At 41.4% G+C, this 6,029-nt stretch overlaps 1 long non-coding RNA gene across 1 annotated transcript in view; it reads right to left on the minus strand.

Annotated features, from left to right (window-relative positions):
- Positions 1-4,217: 4,217 nt before the first annotated feature.
- The window catches only part of LOC112485787, a 22,795-nt gene continuing 20,983 nt past the window's right edge, over positions 4,218-6,029 (minus strand). Inside the window, exon 3 of the long non-coding RNA XR_003048571.1 lies at positions 4,218-4,563. This is a non-coding gene — a long non-coding RNA (uncharacterized LOC112485787). The remainder of the gene's footprint in view (positions 4,564-6,029) is intronic.

The raw sequence follows: 6,029 nt of genomic DNA on the forward strand, positions 1-6,029 counted from the left end.
CTTCAGATTTTGTGAATTCTCATGTTCCTGTGAGGTTGCCAGAGTCAGACTTGACCTGAATGGCGTTTGCCAACTCCATCACAGCCCCTGGGGCAGGGGTGGATATGCAGGAAAACATTTTTCCTAAACTCTGGCTCATACTCTTTCAACATCTGTGGAAAACAAGGGAGTTACCACACAGCCCTCTCACAATCAAGCACTCAATTAATTCTTGGCTCCCCAGAGCGACCTTTCTCAAGAAAAATATCATTTAAACATTTTTCTCCACCTCTATCCATCTTTCAGAGAGAGGGATTTCTAAGGCCAACCTTGGAGAAAGTCTTTGGTTTCCCCCATGCAGACTGTTGTTCTAATATCCAGGGCCAAAGCATGCAGAATGAACCACTGAGCTTCCCCTGGTGTGACCTCCTCAGCTCCTGGGCAAAGACAGAACAGGGACAGAGGTAAAGGGTTAAAAAGGGAACAGTGGCCCCTTGATGGCTTTCCCTATCACGACCTCACCCTGAGAGGACAGGACACCCCTGTTTTCTCAGGAACACTGGGAGATGATGATGATGATGATGTGTGTGTATAAGAGAGAGACAGAGGCACAGAGAGGTGCTGATGCCATCAGGAACTTTTCTTCCCTTTGAGAGCTGAAGCCCTACAACTCAGTGTGGTCCACACACCATGGCAGCACTATGACCCATGAGCTTGAGCTTGTCTGAAATGCAGAATCTCAGACCCCACTTCAGATCGCCTGAATCAAAATCTGCATTTCATCAAGACCCTCAGGTGGGTCTTAGGCACACGAAAATTAAGAAGCACCACTCCAGAGAGAATTGCCTCAGGCATCTTAGCTATGTTCCATGAGAGTCTAAATCCCTAGTGCACATTCTGTGGAAGTCCAGATCCCTCCCCAAATTGTCTGTGCATTTCCAGAGAGCTCACTCTCTCAGATGACTCTGGAACGACTGCTTCCCCTGCATAGAATAGTTTATAACTTCTTTTGCCTTTCTTTGCTTGCTCTCTCTGTTTTTCCACATCAAATCAGTGAGGAAATGTAATTTCTTCCTCAGTTTCTACCAAAAAGCAACTGACACAGAACATTTGTGTGTATTAGGAGATTTTCCCAAAACGTACTGAGTGGAGGGGATGGAGCCAAACAAGCACTGTAATCACTTTATTCCGAACACTAGACATCTCTGTTCTTTGATCAAACAAATCTTCCCTGACCCCACAGCCCAGGTGTTCCCTACTCCTCCCCATCTATGTCCTTATCTCTTCCCATCTCTCCTCTCTTCTCTCTCTGTATACCTCTCAGGAGCAAAACCGTCCTCATTTTCTCATTCAGAACAGTAATGGCATCCTCTCTGTTGTCTCCATATCATGCTCTCAGGATTCTTCTGCCCTACAGCTCTCCAGAAGACAATCCTCACACTTCATAGCAGCACTATTGCAATGCCGAGAGGTGGAAACAACCCAACTGGCCATTGATAGATAAATGGATAAACTACATGTGGTATATGCAATGGAGCATACCTTCATTTCCTTCCCTTTCTTATGCTTCTGTTCTCTCTGGTATTTCATTGGCTCTCATGGCTTTAAATACCTCTGTGGGTAGATGAACACAAACCTGTAACTCCTGTCCAGATCTCCTTCCTAATTCAAGCTAGTTTATATTACTGTCTACTGAATTTCTCTCCCATGCACCTCAGCTCAGCATGGTCAAAAGGGAACTCAACACCATTCTCTACAAACCGTCTTCTGCAAGGTTCTACTCTTAGTGAAAGGGATAGCCATCTACCTGGTTACAAAGAAATAAATCTGGGAATCACCTAGTAACTGCTCCCTCTCCTCCTCCTCCTCATCACGTCTTAAAAACCTACTCTCAGGAGGTCTTAGATGAGTCATTTTTCAAAGGTTCATTTCTCTCTTGAGTCACTGTTGTAGGTGACTGCAGGATGGCTGTGGCTCCTTCATTCAGGAATGCGTGTCTTCTTCATTCCATGATCCAAGCTGAAGGGACATGCCATTCTTATGGCAGAGGAAAGAAAAGAAATTTGCAATGGTTTTTAATGTTTCTGATTCGTCTTGGTCTAAATCATTTCCATCAATTAAAACAATTCATATGCCCAAGTCTGGTATTAGTAATCTTTGGGAGTACACTCCTTCTCCAGAAAAACGCTGTTAGTCAAAGGGCAAAGGTTGGAAATGTAGAATTCTCTTGCCAGGAGGAAGAGTGAAAAATTATGTCCCAATAATAGAACTCACAATACCACTTGTGTGTCAGGCTGACTCCATCTGCAGAAAGACCACAGTTAGAGAAGTGCCCAGATCTTCTCCAACCTGAGTTCCAGGAGGTGCTGGTCTCCTGAAGGGAAGTATCAGAAGCTTTGTAGGAAAAGTGTTGGCCTCATGGGAATAGAAAATCTGGAAGATCGATCTAATATGTAAAATGACAGGAAATTCACTTCATGTTCTAGGCTTCCTCTGGAGTGTTTTTCACTTACTCATGACCTTTGTACAGGAATCTACAGGAATGAGGGCCCAGCAGCAATGTTTGTACATTGTGACCCCACTCCTTGGCCATGTTTGACCAGACCAGGAGAAGGCCCCTGACCCAAGCTGGTCTAACCAGGGTCCCATCTGTGATGGCGTGGAGTCCAAACAGAGAAAGGCAGAAGGTCGATCTCTCCTATGATTGGCGTGGTAACTTGTGAACTTGGAAGCTCTGGGAGGCTGCCATTCCTCCAACTGTTTGTACTGAGCAGCTAAGATAACCAGTCTTCAGAGGAAAAAAAAAAAAAAAGACAGAAGCAGCCCACCAGCCAAGTAGAGAGAAGGGAAGAGAGGGGAAAGCAACATTCCTCAAGTTCCCTGCAGCTTTCCTCATCCCAGTTTTTGTCATTCTTGGGGCTCTTCCCTGTGGCTCATTCATAAGCTTGGATTCTCTAAATTACCTCTGCATCTTATGATGAATTTATCTCTTTAGCTTAAGCTAGCTTAGTTTGTTTCTGTTGCTTGCAACCAAATGTACTTTGAAAAATTCACATTTACCATTCTGAGCCTTAGTTTGTTCAGCTGAAAAATAAAGATAGTGATGCTGAGTCATTGAATTGCTGAAAGAATCAAATGGATGTAAAAAATGCTGTAAAAATAGCAAGAACTATTATTACAGGAGAGAGATATCATGGATGGAGAAAAATAGTTTAGAGACAAGTTTTGCTCTGGATTTTTGAACCATTGGTTAAAAAATAAGAAAAATAATGATAGAAGCTAAATAGAAATATATTAGAATATATTAGACACTGTTCTAAGTACTTTATATATATTAACTCTAATCTTCACATCAACCTTATTTTGTATAGGTTTTTTGTATTTTGTATACAACCTTATTTTGTATAGGTTCTCTTTTTATCCCCATTTTGAAGATGAGGAAACTAAGATATAAGAGAAGTTTAATAACTAGCCAAGGTCACATAATATTAGATGGTAAAATAACATCATTGGCTTTTATATCTGTTTCCTCACCTGTAAAGTGGCACAGATGATAGATTCCCCAGGGTTGTGTTTTGTGAATTAACTAAAATATCTTCACAATGTATATGATACATAGTAAAGACTGATTCAATAATTGCTTTTATAAGAATATGCATCATAAATCTATTTCCTTATTGCATTGCAAATGAAGAAAATAAGACATGCAACTATGATGGAGGGATAAATTTCAAATAAATAAAAGTCAATTATGTTTAAATGGCAGGAGATGGACTCATAAAACTCATTAACTCAAGTGGGGAATAGACTCGAAAATCTGTAGTGCTTTAGTGGTATAAGGAAGCCTTAGACAGAGTTCTCAAACCCTCTCTTTGTAGGGGGACTCAAGATACTACACTCAGCAGTGTCAATTGATAATACGACCTTTAAAAAAATCTTCTCTGCTTTGAGAATGGCATGTCTCAATTGAATACGAAGTGAGAGAAAGCAAGGAAACTTAGAATGACTATGCAGTATTATATCTTGGGGAGTTCTGCAGGTATCATTTTGTGTTACAGATAGAAAATGGGAGCTCCAGGAGGTAAAGTAACAAGACTTTAGTCCAACAACCAGGAAGTTGGAGATTACAGATACAAGTCTCTCTGACCCCAAAGTCCCTGCTTTCCTTCCCATATTTAGAGATGCCTTACTGAATTAGACATCTATTGCTATTTAACGAATTACCCAAAGTCAATAAATAATTTGAAACAAAGGTAAGCATTTATTATCTGACAGTTTCTGTGGGTCAAGAATTCAAGAACAGCTTAGCTGGCCGGTTCTGGCTCATAGTTTCTCATGAGGTTACAGTCAAAGTATCAGCTGGGGCTACAGTTTTCTACGGTTTGACTGGAGCTGGAAGATCCACTTCTAATTGTCATGGCTGGCATTTTGGTGCTGGTTGTGTGAAGGAGGCTTCAGTTTCTCTCCATGTGGGCCACTCCATAGGTTGCTTGAGTGTCCTCGCAGCATGGTGGATGACATCTCCCAAAACAAGCAATCTAAGAACGAGAGTGCCAGGGAAGCTATTCTAGCCTCAGAAGTGACCTAGAAGAGAATGAGCCTCAGAAGTCACATAGAATCACTTCCACCACATTTTATTTATTAGAATAAAACTGACCTACCTTCAAGGGAGGGAAATTAGGCTTCACCTTTTGAAAGGAGGAGCATTATGGACATATTTTCAGACCATCACAGTTAGCAACATGAGAAAGAACTTGCAGCTGTGGTGTGAGGTCACCTAGCTTCAGCCAAAAATGATTCAGAGACTTCTAATACCTCTCAGGTTAAAGATCAAAATCCTCAACATGACAGCAAAGTGATGCATACCCTATACACTGCACTTCCCGGCCTTAAAACAGGACTTCTCCCTTTATGTTACACACCTGGACTGCTTTCATATCCTTTAAAATGTTGTACTCCTTCCTGCCTTTGCACAGCGCTGAGCACATAATGTGTACTCAGTTGCAAATGTGCTGAATGAATGAACGCCCAATGATCTTCTTGTAGCTGGAGGTGTACAAGCAGAGGTAGAACCACTTCTTTATAAGTATGTTTCAAATTGGAGTTGACCGGATGACTTTTTGGGTACTTTTCCGTCTCTGAATTTCTGTGAGTCTGTGATTCTAGGGTCTCCACTCACTGGCAAGCAAACTCTGCCTCCTTGGGTGATTCGCTGATGGCCAGGGTCTTAGATCTTCTGAATCCTAGGACACGTCCTCTCAAGAAGGTTCTCTCAGGCTCAGATATCAAGCTCTCGGAAAGGCTTGGAAATCTCTGGGAGGAGCTGCCTGGGGCTCTAAGGGGGCTCAAGTGATAGGGTCCTCCGTGGCTCCTTTAAGATGTTTTACGAGGTTAAGATTTGCTCTAAAAACAAGCCCAGAGGCTTTTCAAAAAGCTTCTAAAACCATATGTCCACAACACCCATTTTTTTGAAGGGCCAGTGAGCCTTTAAAAGCTTCAAAAACCACTACTTGGCCTGCCTCCCACAGTAGAGAAAGTTTAATATGAGGTGTGTTTAAAAACAGAACTGCTTTTAAGTCTTCTAAAACTTCATCTGAAACATTCTGCTCTTATCAAAGGAGTTCAAGATGGTGATCAGTATGTATGAGGTTTTTTACCCCAAAGATGAAGTTCTTCCCACAGTAAACTGCCTCAAATAACCAGAAAACTGCAATTACTTGCCTATGGAGAGATCAATTCAAGTATTCTTTCTTGTTGCCTCCCTTCTTCCATAGGTCTCTTCACATTATGGCATGTTGCGAATTATTCTAAGAACATATGCACAGACACAAGAACACACATAAACCATGGGGTGCCCAAGAAAATTGTCCACTCAGACAGAGTGCCTATCAGATAATGGGCAGCAAATGAGGAAGAGTATTCATGTATTAAACTGTTTTCTCCCATTCTTTTTCTTTTTCTTTTCTTTCTTTCTTTCTTTCTTTCTTTCTTTCTTTCTTTCTTTCTTTCTTTCTTTCTTTCTTTCTTTCTTTCTTTCTTTCTTTCTTTCT

The sequence above is a fragment of the Pteropus alecto genome, unplaced genomic scaffold (genome assembly GCF_000325575.1).
Source record: "Pteropus alecto unplaced genomic scaffold, ASM32557v1 scaffold25, whole genome shotgun sequence".
NCBI lineage: Eukaryota > Metazoa > Chordata > Mammalia > Chiroptera > Pteropodidae > Pteropus > Pteropus alecto.